This window comes from Rhamphochromis sp. 'chilingali', assembly GCF_963969265.1.
Source record: "Rhamphochromis sp. 'chilingali' genome assembly, chromosome: 15".
In the NCBI taxonomy this organism is placed as follows: domain Eukaryota; kingdom Metazoa; phylum Chordata; class Actinopteri; order Cichliformes; family Cichlidae; genus Rhamphochromis; species Rhamphochromis sp. 'chilingali'.
In genome coordinates this window covers 20,511,912-20,524,215 of record NC_137942.1, presented here as the reverse complement: position 1 = coordinate 20,524,215, position 12,304 = coordinate 20,511,912, and positions in this window count along the sequence as shown.

Here is a 12,304-nt window from a genome sequence, read left to right as displayed (position 1 = left end):
AACATACATTTTCCAGCAAAAAGGCAATATACAGGAATAGTTGTCGTACACTGCTGCTGCACTGAGGATATTAAAGTGGAAAAGATCAAATTAAGGTGCGGGTCATCTCTGTACTGCACTTCTTAACAAGACAAACCAATGCAGTTAGTTTTTAAAAGAAAAACAATCCAAACAAACAAACAAAAAAGAAACCTACACACAAGAAATATGAACACCTGGCTCCTTCTGTACCCAACAACAAAGGCGTGTGTTTCTCTTAAATTTTACATGTTCATATTTTTAAATATACAGTTCTTAAATGTTGTCTGTACAGAGCCAGCTATGCGCTATTAGGGGTGCATTCCATCTGTGCTTTAAAAGAAAGAAGAAAACAAAACCTGAAATTAACAAAAGAAAAAATAAATTCAAAGGGCTTAAAGTGTTTCTTACAATGCTGGTTTTTTGTCTCCAAACAATCCTCAAACCAGTGGGGCTCTAAGGCTGTATCCCAATTTAGGGTCTGCAGCCTTAAAGGCCACATTTTAAGGCCGATTACGTCACAGCGACGCGACGAAGGCTGTCACTAGTCGTGTCCACATTCATGGGCTGCATCCTCCTGTGGACCTGTCCTTCTCAGTCTATGTGGGCTGGCCTACCCGACCAGAAGTAAACGGCTGTGAAATTGGACAGTCTCGCCTTCAGATTTGCGTCAATGCGGTCTCTGTGGAGTTTAATAAACTCAGCTGTCTGCTCCTTCCCATCTAAAATATAACAGGACACTGGTGTAAATTCTCGACCATCTCACACTTCTGTTTAATTGGTTTTCCGTTTGACGTTTTTTCAGCTGTGTGAAAACCAAGGAGGAAAAAGGTTGTTTTTTTTAATCTAATCTAATAACTTTAATCTAATAACTTATATATTACGTTTAACCTGAGCAGCGAAAGACCGCGGTGATCTGAAAATGATGTGCCGGGAGTTTGCCGTTCTCGACGGCTTCAGTGACCCTCGAGCTCCCGGCTAGCGGTCAAGCTGGTGAATAGAATAGAATAAAATAGAATAATCCTTTAATTGTCCCACAAGGGGAAATTTGGTTGTAACAGCAGCCAGAAAGGCACACATACAAACAAACAGTACACAGGACACAGAACAGAAACATACACAATTTTTCTTACATATTTAAATTAAGGACAAGGGTTACTATAAACAGAGTACTGTACAGTTATTAAATTAAATTAACTACAGAAAAGAGGCAAACCCAGGTTGTAGTGCGAATCGGTTGATTAAATTATTGCAGTTACAGTGCAGATGTAAATATCTATGATTGTTGGGAGAAGTTCTGATTGTACAGTCTAACAGCTGCAGGGAGGGAGGACCTGCGGAAACGCTCCTTCATGTATCTAGATGCAGCAGTCTCTCACTGAAGGAGCTCTGCAGTTCAGCGATATTTCCATGCATGGGGTGGGAGACTCTGTACATCAGAGATGTTATTTTGGCCAGAGTCCTTCTGTCTCCCACCACCTGCACTGGGTCCAGGGTGCATCCCAGAACAGAGCTGGCCTTCCTGATGAGTTTATCCAACCTCTTCCTCTCAGCTGCCGATAAACTGTGGCTCCAAAACACTGTAAAAAAAAAAAAAGAGTCATAGGTCTTTACAAGCTAACAGATAACAGATAAGCTAACGGATAACAGACGTCTCTGAAAACATCAGAGCACCTTTGCAAATATGTGATAACTTGATAAAGCTTACAAAGCTACATTCTCGCCTGAAAATATGTTAAAAAGTTTATTTTGTGAACCAGAAAGAGTAATAAGAGTAATATAAAAAACTGAGGAGCGGTCGCCATTGTTGAAAACTGGAATTGGCTGAGATGCACTATGAATTCTGGGATATGGTGGGCCACGAAGGACACACTTGACCCATCCTTCAAATTCGGGGAAAAGGAGGATGCATTTGTAGACTGCATTTGGAGGAGTCTACGAATTTGGACAGTCTTTGTCGCGTCGCTGTAACGTAATAGGCCTACAAATGCGGCCTCAGGAGGATGCAGCCCATGAATTTGGACAGCCCCACATACAAGGCACCATCATTAATTCAAATTCATTTTAAGGCTAATTACGTCACAGCGACGCGACAAAGGCTGTCCCAATTCGAAGGCTGCTCGAAATGCGGCCCTCAAATGCATCCTTCATTTCCCTGAATTTTAAGGATGGGTATGTGTATCCTTCATGGCCCAACATATCCCAGACTTCATAGCATGGCGGTGGGTGTGGATAATTTTGCCGGAAAAAACGGCAGACGGCTGAAGCTTTCAAATATACTCCGCTCAATAGTCAACCTTAGTCTTACAGAGAATTTGATGTTTTTATGGATAATTAAAGTCAGTCATATATCCACAAACACAACAAGCTGAAAGTCAGTGATGCTGCTCGGTTTGCAGTCCTGAATATCACGGCACAAGCAGGATTCACTGCACTGTTAACTTTAGCTAAGTTATATTGCTGCCTCTGTTCGGTGATGTCGAACCAAACAGACTTTAACGTGTCGTTGAACGAGCTGGCGGTTCACTCGTTAAGCTGAAAGAAAGATGCTTTAATCACAGGAGTCACACATGTGTCCACTGAATCATCTGGGAACTCTTCTTGTTTAGCACTTGTAATAACACAAACACCAAATCCTCCTTCTCTTGTGCTGTTTGTAGCAGTGTGTACACCTGAGACTGTCACCTGTCTGTCTGTCCTGCACTCTCTCTCTTTGTCTTTCTTTCTGATTGTGTAATAAAAGTATGAACATGTATTTATAAGTTACACTTGTGTTTGAATCCTGCAGCTTCTCACACATTTGATTTCCATGTGTGACAACTGCAGACAGACTGAGGGACCCACTGCTGCACATCATCTGTGAGGCTTTGCACCCCTGATGATCCATCAGGACAAACTCAGCAGTGTGTGAGGAAGCAGAGGAGGAAGAGCCAGCAGCAGCTGACAGATGGAGAGAATAGACAGACTGTTCCCTGTTTGTGAAGGACTGCTAGAAAAGTTTAAAATAACTAATTGTCTGTCCTGAATCAGTCTTATTAGGTAATGTTCAAATAATGTTATCATCCCAGTGTTTTCAGTGTGGGAGAAAGTACTCAGGGCCTTCAAGTTACACACTATGAAAGGCAGCAACAAGTTTAATATTCAGAAACATAAAGTATGTATCAGCAGCAGAATGGACCTAAAAATAAATGTTTGTTTCAGTTCTATGAAGCTTTGAGTATTTTGGATTAGTAGCACTGCTGTGTTTGTTGCATCACATTACTGTAATTGTTTATATGCTTTATATATTCTGAGGTAAGGTGATCTATAGTGTTACATCATATTCTATAAGGATATTATGTGTTTGTATACTTTCTGCCCAGTTTGACCCATTTAGCAGAAGTCAGCCTGTTTAAGGCTCTGATATCTATTCTGTGTGACTTAAAGCAGTTATGACATGGTCTGATTTTCTCACCCAATAAAGGAATATTTAATATATCAGTCTACTCTTCATTCTATCAGAAACAGTTATCACAGCTCGTACATTTTCTTTTTACACATTAATGTAAGCATTGAGCCAACATATTAAAAGAACAATATTTGTCTCTTATATATAATACATGTATATATAAACTGTGAGAGATACTTGTCTTTGAGTGAAGATTTAAGGTGATAGGAAATATAAATAACTGCAACTTGAATCTTTACTGAAGCTGTAATAACTAATATTGATTAATATAATACTAACTTTAACATTGGCCATATTATATTTACATTACCAAAGTGAGATGACTTTAGTCTCATGAACAACATTAGCTAATTGTTATTTACTAACTAATCTTAAAATGACTGTTCAGTACAAACATGAAGCCCAACAATCATGTTTTACAGTCCTCTGGTCTCAGCCTCAGATACTTATCAAATCACGCAAAGCTCATGTTGACACAAACAAACAAATGAACAAAAGATTTTCTCCTTCATTTCTGTCAAACAAAGCTGTTTGAAACGTTTCCAGCAGTTCGTATCATGGTTGCTGGGCAACCTGGGCAGCGCGACAGAGGCTGGACCGTCCCATTTCACAGGCCTCGCACTTCTGGCCTTAGCGGTCTTTGAGTACGCGGCCCTTGTGGACCGTTAAAGCTGCGTACTTTAAGGCTGCAGAGTGCAGACCCTGAATTGGGATACAGCCACTGTCAAACCTAAAATGAGGATGTGGGCACACCTGAGTGAAATAAGTGGAAGCTGAATGAAGCTCCACCCCCTCATGTCACTCATCTGAGAGAAACGAGGAGTCAGGCTGTTCCACTTCTTTATTAAAGACAGATGCACAGAGTGTGCAACAAGTCAATCTAGAGCATTTGCATTAAATTATTAGCAGCAAATGACTGTGTAGTGGCAATTCCTTTACTTTTGAAAAATCAAACGTCCCACAACTTAAAGTCCACAAGCCACTGCTGCACTGAGGTAATATTTCGTACGCAGGCAAAAGAAGTCCATTGTCCAAACATTTTAGTTGAAAGTTTTGGTTTTGGTTTATTTATCCATCTTGGCAAGCAATAACAAGATCCTTCCTGCTGCTTCTCCTGCTCTGGTAAAAAAACCATAGGCCCACCCCAATGCATGCTGGTCCTATACCAGTCTCTTTATTTATAGAAACAAAATGGCCCTACAGCTCTTACTAACTAATTTAACAAAATAACAACAAACAAACAAATCATTTAAAACAAAATATTAACCGACAAATAAACCCCAAAATATAAGTAAACTAACAACAAACTAACTAATTTCAAAAATAAGAACAAAAATAAAAATAAAGAACAAATAGCTCCAACACTCCGGCCCCTAATTGTGCATACAATCACAATTACTTTAAAGTCCCAAAAGGAGGAGCTATTCCCTTAAACAAATCCTTAATTTTCATTGAGGATTTTCTTCACGATGAGGCTTCCAGTAGCAAAATAAGTTTTGTCACTGGCCTTTCCAAAACACTGGTCCTTGTTTGTAGTCTCACAGAACGCACCAAGCCTTTTGCATCCTGGTTTACATTTAAGACTTTCGCCATCATCCATGATCCTCTTGGAGCTGTAGTGTCTGCAATTAAAACAACATCTCCAGGTATAAGACATCTTTTAGTCCTCATCCATTTTTATCTTTCTTGCATCAGAGGTAGGTACTCAGAAAGCCATCTCTTCCAAAACAACTCTGCCATGTACTGTACCTGTTTCCACCTTTTCCTGACATGCAAATCACTTGGATGAAACAGTCCTGGTGGAAAAACTGGTTTATTTTTCAGCAACAACAAGTGATTGGGTGTCAGTGCTTCAAGATCATTTGAGTCATCTGAAACTTTAGTAATGGGTCTGTCGTTCATTATAGCTTCAACCTCACAGAAAACTGTTTGGAGTCCTTCATCATCCAGAACTTGCTCCTTAAGAACTGAGGCCAAAATATTCTTTATTGAACGAATGAGACGCTCCCACACACCACCTTGGTGAGAAGCTGCTGGGATGTTGAAGTTCCATTTCATGCCATCCTGAACAAAAGCCTTTTGAATTTTGGCATGGTCCAGCTTAGTCAAACTTTCTTTCAACTCTCGATTCGCCCCAACAAAATTTGTAGCATTATCAGATCTGATGGTCGAAACTGGGCCTCGTCTACAGATGAACCTCCTCACAGCATTTATACAAGAGTCTGTATCAAGTGTACATGCAATCTCCAGATGTACTGCACGACTGGTGAAACAAGTAAAAAGAACTCCATACCTTTTAAGGAGACTTCGTCCTCTTTTAACACTTATAGGTCCAAAATAGTCCACTCCAACCTTTGTGAATGGAGCTATGTCTGGCAGGACTCTCTCTTCAGGCAGATCCGCCATCTTTTGTTCAACAAACTTTCCTCTGTTGCGTCTACACGTGATACAACGAGAGATGATTTTCCTGGCAGCAGAATTTGCATTTAGTATCCAGTAATTTTGTCTTAGTTTTGACAGCATGTGTGCTCTTCCTGCATGTCCCAACCTTTGATGGATATGGCGTAAAATAAGTGTTGACACATGCATATCTTTTGTCAAAATTACAGGATGCTTTAATTCCATAGGCATGGCTGCTTTATTCAATCGGCCACCCACTCTGAGGATTCCTGCATCCAACACTGGATCAAGTTTGTAGAGACAATTTCCCTTAGAAACTCCTTTAAGGCCATTGCGGATTAAAGCCATTTCAGTCGTAAATTTCTGTTGTTGTGCATATTGAAGAATAGCTTGTTCTGCCTTTACCAAGTCTTCTGGAGTCAGATTTCCTTTCTTCAAAGTGGTCTTAAATCTTTCCATTCTTATCTCCATTTCTTTCTGACCTTCCGGATCATTCTTATTCAAACCTGCAGCAAGCAACTCTTTCCTTTTCTGTGCCAACAACACCAAGACCTCTTTCATCTTTAAAAGCCAGGCTACAGAGATTTTAAGTTTTGCCCAAGACGAGAAGTAGAGGAAAAAATAGCTGGTAGGATTTTGTAATTCCCTCACAATGGCATTCATTGTCAGGTCCCTTTTGACCTCTGGGTCATCTGCAGAAATTACACTGTACTCCACATCCAGTTTAGGCCATTCCTTTTCTGACTTATAGAGAAATTCTGGCCCTTTTATCCATCTCCTACATTTGAGGAAATCCCCAGCTCTCATGCCTCTGGATGCGTCATCAGAAGGATTCTCCTTAGAAGAAACGTATCTCCACTGATTCACATCTGTTGCTTCTCGAATGACAGCAATTCTATTTGCAACAAAAGTATTGAATCTTCTGGTTTCATTGGAGATGTATTTCAGTACTGTTGTACTATCAGTCCAAAAAACTGATTTTTCCAACCTGACCTGCAGCTCCTTTTGCAGAAGCCTGTCCACCCGAACTGCAAGAACTGCAGCCGTCAATTCCAACCTGGGAATTGTAGTTTGCTTGAGAGGAGCAACTCTAGCCTTTCCCAGGATAAAAGCAACATGCGTGACGTTATTCTTTTCCAACTTTAAATATGACACCGTTCCATACCCATCTTGACTTGCATCAGAAAAATGATGAAGTTGTGCCCCATCTGGTTTTCCAAAGCAATTTGGTTTAATGCAACGTTCCACTTTGAACTTTGAAATCAGCTGGAGATCCTCCAGCCAATCACGCCACCGCTGGGAAAGAGAGTGGGGAATAACTTCATCCCACTTCAAATTTTGTCGGCAAAGCTCTTGTAGCAACAGTTTAGCTGGCATACTGAAGGGAGACAAGATTCCCAAAGGATCATACAGTGAGCTGACCACAGACAAAATTCCCCTTCTGGTTGTTGGACGGTCCTGCAGGGAGGTTCTGAACTGGAACTTGTCTGTTGCTATGCACCACTGTAAACCCAGTGCTCTCTCAACTGGAAGTTGATCTGTGTCCAAATCCAGATCCTTAATTTCCTTTGCTCTTCTTTCCTCTGGGATTGACATGAGCACTGTGCGACTGTTGCTGATCCATTTTGAAAGCTTAAATCCTCCTTTAGCACAGATATCTGTCAGTCTATTCACCATGTGCTCTGCCTCCTCTTCTGAAGCAACAGATTTCAAACAATCATCCACATAAAAGTTTCTTTTGACTGTATCAACCACTTCAGCTGGAAACTGTTGTGCATTATCATCTGCAGTTCTCTGTAGAGCATAATTTGCACAGCTTGGCGAAGATACAGCTCCAAACAAATGCACTTTCATCCTGCATTCCTGTGCAGACCTTGAAGTGTCACCATGTTGCCACCACAGGAAACGGAGAAAGTTGACATGTTTTTCTGAGACGTGCACTTGGTGAAACATGGAATCAATGTCCGCCATTAATGCAACAGGCTCTTGTCTAAATCTGATCAGAACCCCAACCAGCGAGTTTGTGAGATCAGGTCCCTGTAGAAGCTGACTGTTCAATGATGCTCCTTTATAAGTTGTTCCACAGTCAAATACAACTCTTAATTTGCCCTTTGTGGGATGATACACTCCATGATGAGGGATGTACCACACCTTTCCATCATCTTTGTGCAACTCATCTACAGGCACAAACTCGGCATATCCTTGTTCAAGCATGTTGTTTACACATTCAGTGTATTCATCCTTATAATGAGTATCCCTTTCGAATCTCCGTCTGAGACTCTGGAGACGCTGCTCCGCGACACAGAGGTTATTTGGCAAACTGGAACCTTCTCTCCTGAAAGGCAAATCAATGTGATAATGATTTCCAATAAGCTTTATTGAACTACTAACAATATCCATAAAACACAGATCCTCTCTAGACATTTCAGTCTGCTCCTCTGATGATCTTTCATTAAAATCATGATTGTATTGTTTAATCAACATTTCTTCAAGACGCTCAACAGAAATCCTATTGGCTGTTACAGCAGTGCAGTTGGTTTTATTTCCACTGTTACTTCCAGTGCGCAGGGGACCATTTATGACCCAGCCAACTTTTGTTTTTACAGCATAAGGTCCACCCCCTACACTGTTTATCACCTTCCATGGCTCCAAAACATTGGAAGCATCAGTGCCTATCAGTAGCTCCACCTCTGCATTAACGTTGTGAAGTTTAACAGGTTTAAGATGAGGCCACTGATCGATGTCGCTTTGCTGGGGAATATTAACTGTAGAAACTGGCATAGTCTTTTGAGTCAAAACATCTGGCAATGGCATGAAATCATTTGCTTCCAAACCAGACACTTCCAAACCAGACAGAACTTGTGTACTAACAATCCTATCTTGACTCATTGTTCTCAAAAAGATATTGGTCTTTTTACCTTTTACATTCAGTCTTTTTGCCAGAGTTTCTGTACAGAATGTACCTGAACTTCCAGGATCCAAAAACGCATAGGTTTGCACAATTTTATTGCTCTTTTGGCTCTTAACTTGAACTGGAACTATAGAAAAAAATTGCATCAACTTCATGACCAGCCCCAATATACCCACATGTCTGAGTGGTTGCAGTTGAAAAGTTGACATTAGAGTTTGTCCTCTGTTGAGTTTGTTCCGAAGACGCCCCTGGATCCTTTCGCTCTATATGAAGAACCCCTGGGTGTCTTTGGTGACACACGTCGCAATCCAAACGACTCCTACAGTCTTTGCTTGTGTGACCAACTTTTAAACAACCAAAACAAATTCCCCTTTCCTTGATAAAAGTCAACTTATCCTGATGCGTTTTAGCTTTAAACTGCTTACAATTCTCTAGTAAATGATTGCTGTGTGAACAAAACAAACAACTATGCAGAACGGCGGAAGTTGTTCTGCTTCCAGTTGATTGAGCTTTGATTCCTGGCACTGTACTGACATTAGTGGCAAAACTACTTCCCTTTTTTCTTTGCTTGGTAGAACTTGAAGCTTTAAAGCTGCTTCCAGATTGTGAGTCTTGGATGTTGCCAAACACTGGATCCGATGCTACTTTTACCTGTTTTATTATAAAGGCAACCAGATCAGTGAATACTGCTCGGTAACCATTTTGTTCCTGCAGTTCATAGGCAACAACTCTCCATTTTCCCCTCAATTTGTATGGAAGCTTCATAACAACCATTCTCATATTTGAGGGTAAATCCAACTCCTTCATATAAACAACTTGCTGTGTTAGATTCGAACATCCTTGAAGAAAAAGAGAGAATGACTGTAGACCTTTCACATCCTCACTTTTAATAGGTACCCAACTCACAATCCTCTCCATATATGCAGAGGCAATTTTATTTTCGTTCCCAAAATGTTCTTCAAGAAGATCTTTGGCTGTGGAATAGCCCTGCTCAGGAGGTAAGTGCTGACAACTATGCACCAAATCCCTAGGCTGCCCCCTAGTGAACTGCTCTAAAAAATGCAAACAGTCGCTCCAGTTATCAGTTTTAGCTTCCACTCTATTTTCAAAGGCATTCATAAATGATCTGTACTGTAAAGGGTCTCCATCAAACACAGGGATGTTTCTGGCGGGGAGGACAGAAGATAAGTTTTGTTTTACAAGCAAAGTAGTGATGTCATTTTGTTTTTGCATAATATTTACAATCTCCTTCGTGCAATTCCCAGTCAAAGTAGGAGACTGAGGCTGTGTTTGCTGCGTCACTTGAGCTGAATCATCAACCTGATGTTGGGTTTGACTTTGTCTAGGTACGATTACTTGTGATTCAGATGCAGAATTTATACCAGAGTAATCTCTTGATGTTGGAACAAATGTATCGGCACAAGGATTTAAACTAGGCGCTTCTTGTACGTGCCCTCTTTCAAAAGAGTTCATTCCATCAGAATGCTCAGAACTACAAGCTGAATTTATTTTTAAGACACGAAGCTTTGCATTAGTAGCTGCCAGCTCTGTTTCCAAGGATAATGTCTCCTTTTCTTTTCTCAGTTTTTCCTCTTGCGCTTCGATAGAATGTTTTTTCTTTAATGCAGCGAGTCGCTCCATGAGCGCTGCCTTGTCAGCCGCAGCTTTAATGCATGCGGAAGATGTTGATGAAATTCGACTTTGCTGTGACAAGGTTTTTGAAGGTGGTTTTACACTTGAGATATTAGAGACACTGTCTTCAGGTTTTATTTCATCCAAACTTTCAACAGCTTTATCATTACGAACAGTATTGCTTTGTTCAGCATACGGCTCACCCGCCTCCTGCAACCAAACCTTTACTTTGTCCATAAAAACAGAGAATGCTGTCACCTTCGACTGAAAATGTGCATTTTGCCTTTTCACTTCATCTTCTGGCAGTGGCAAACTTAAAAAGGATTCTTGCAAAGCGTTTGCATCTTTTTTTTTTTTGAAACGATGATTTATTGATTTTGTCAGAACAACACGAACAGCAACAAGTCAGCACAGCCAAGCACAAAAAAAAAAAAAAAAAAAAAAAAAAAAATAACAAAGCAAATGCAGGTATATGAGTTACCAGTACACACGCCTGGGACAAAATATGTAAAGCGTTTCACATTCGAAGTCAAGGGAAACAATAAATAAAAATAAAAAATAAAAAAATAAAAAAAAGGGGGGGGAAACACAGACATTAATCAGTGTGTTTAAAAACAAACTGCGAGTCCCCTTTATGTAATAGCACAGTAAGGTCATGAGGTAGGTGATCAAGCAGAGGCTGCCATATGCTACAGAATGCATTACAATTGCCCTTTATGATGGCACTGAGGCGCTCCATCGGCAGCACCCTGAGCAGTTCTCTGTACCACTGTGTAACAGTAGGAGGCCGTCTCTGAATCCATTGAAACAGTACACATCGCCTCGCCAAATGTAAAAGTTTACTTAACAAAAGCATCTGTACAGAAGACAGAGAGAGCCCTTCTATAGATAGACCCAGAACGAACAGCATAGGGTTCAGTGGGATCGTTCGGTGGAAAATAGAGCAAAGCTCTATAGCAATATTCTTCCAAAATCTAGTAATTAAAGGACATTGCCATATGCAGTGGTAATAGGTCCCTACAGCCGTATTGCACTTCACACAAAGAGCAGAAATCTGAGGGTGAATTTTATTTAGGAACTCCGGCGTACGCTGTAGTCTATGTAAGATTCTGTACTGGCTTTCCTTTAGTCTGTTACAGGGAAACAATTTCATGGCAGATCTGAAAGTTTTGGACCATGCTTCCGCACCAACCTGAGCTTCGAGGTCGGTTTCCCACCGAACCCTGGCCTTATCAGTGGTTATAAAGTTCAAAGACAACAATTTCCCATAACAAAGAGAAATAAATTTCTTTTTTGTAGTCATTTCCTCGTTAACTTTGAGAAGAAAGCTTTCAACAGGGTTCAAAACTGGTTGATTGGCTGGAAATTTAAGGGAGTTCACATAATGCCTTACTTGCAGGAATCCAAAGAAGTGTTTCTGTGGTAAATTATACTTAACTTGAACTTGATTAAAGGCCATAAAACTACCCCTTTCGAACAGATCACAAATAAATCTTATACCTTTGGAATACCAATCATCAAATATATTAATGCCAATACCCGGGGGGAAAGCTTTATTCCTAGTTAGAGGCTGCAGTGCACTAGAGAAACCTCTTCTTCCGACGTGGGCAGTAATATCACGCCAAACCTTTAAAGTGGGCATCAAGACGGAATTAGTTCTGACACCAAGAGGGAGGTCCGCCAGGTCAGTGGATAAGAGACTAAGAGGTGAGAGAGGGTCACAGCACCAGGCATCTACCGATGGTTCGCCCCGGTGAAGGAAGGAATGTAACCACCCTGAGATTATTTGTGCATGGCAAGCCCAGTAGTAATATAAAAAGTTAGGCAGTGCCTGACCCCCCTCATCCGTGGGCAGTTGTAAAATCTGTATCTTTAGTCTAGATTTCTTCCCACGC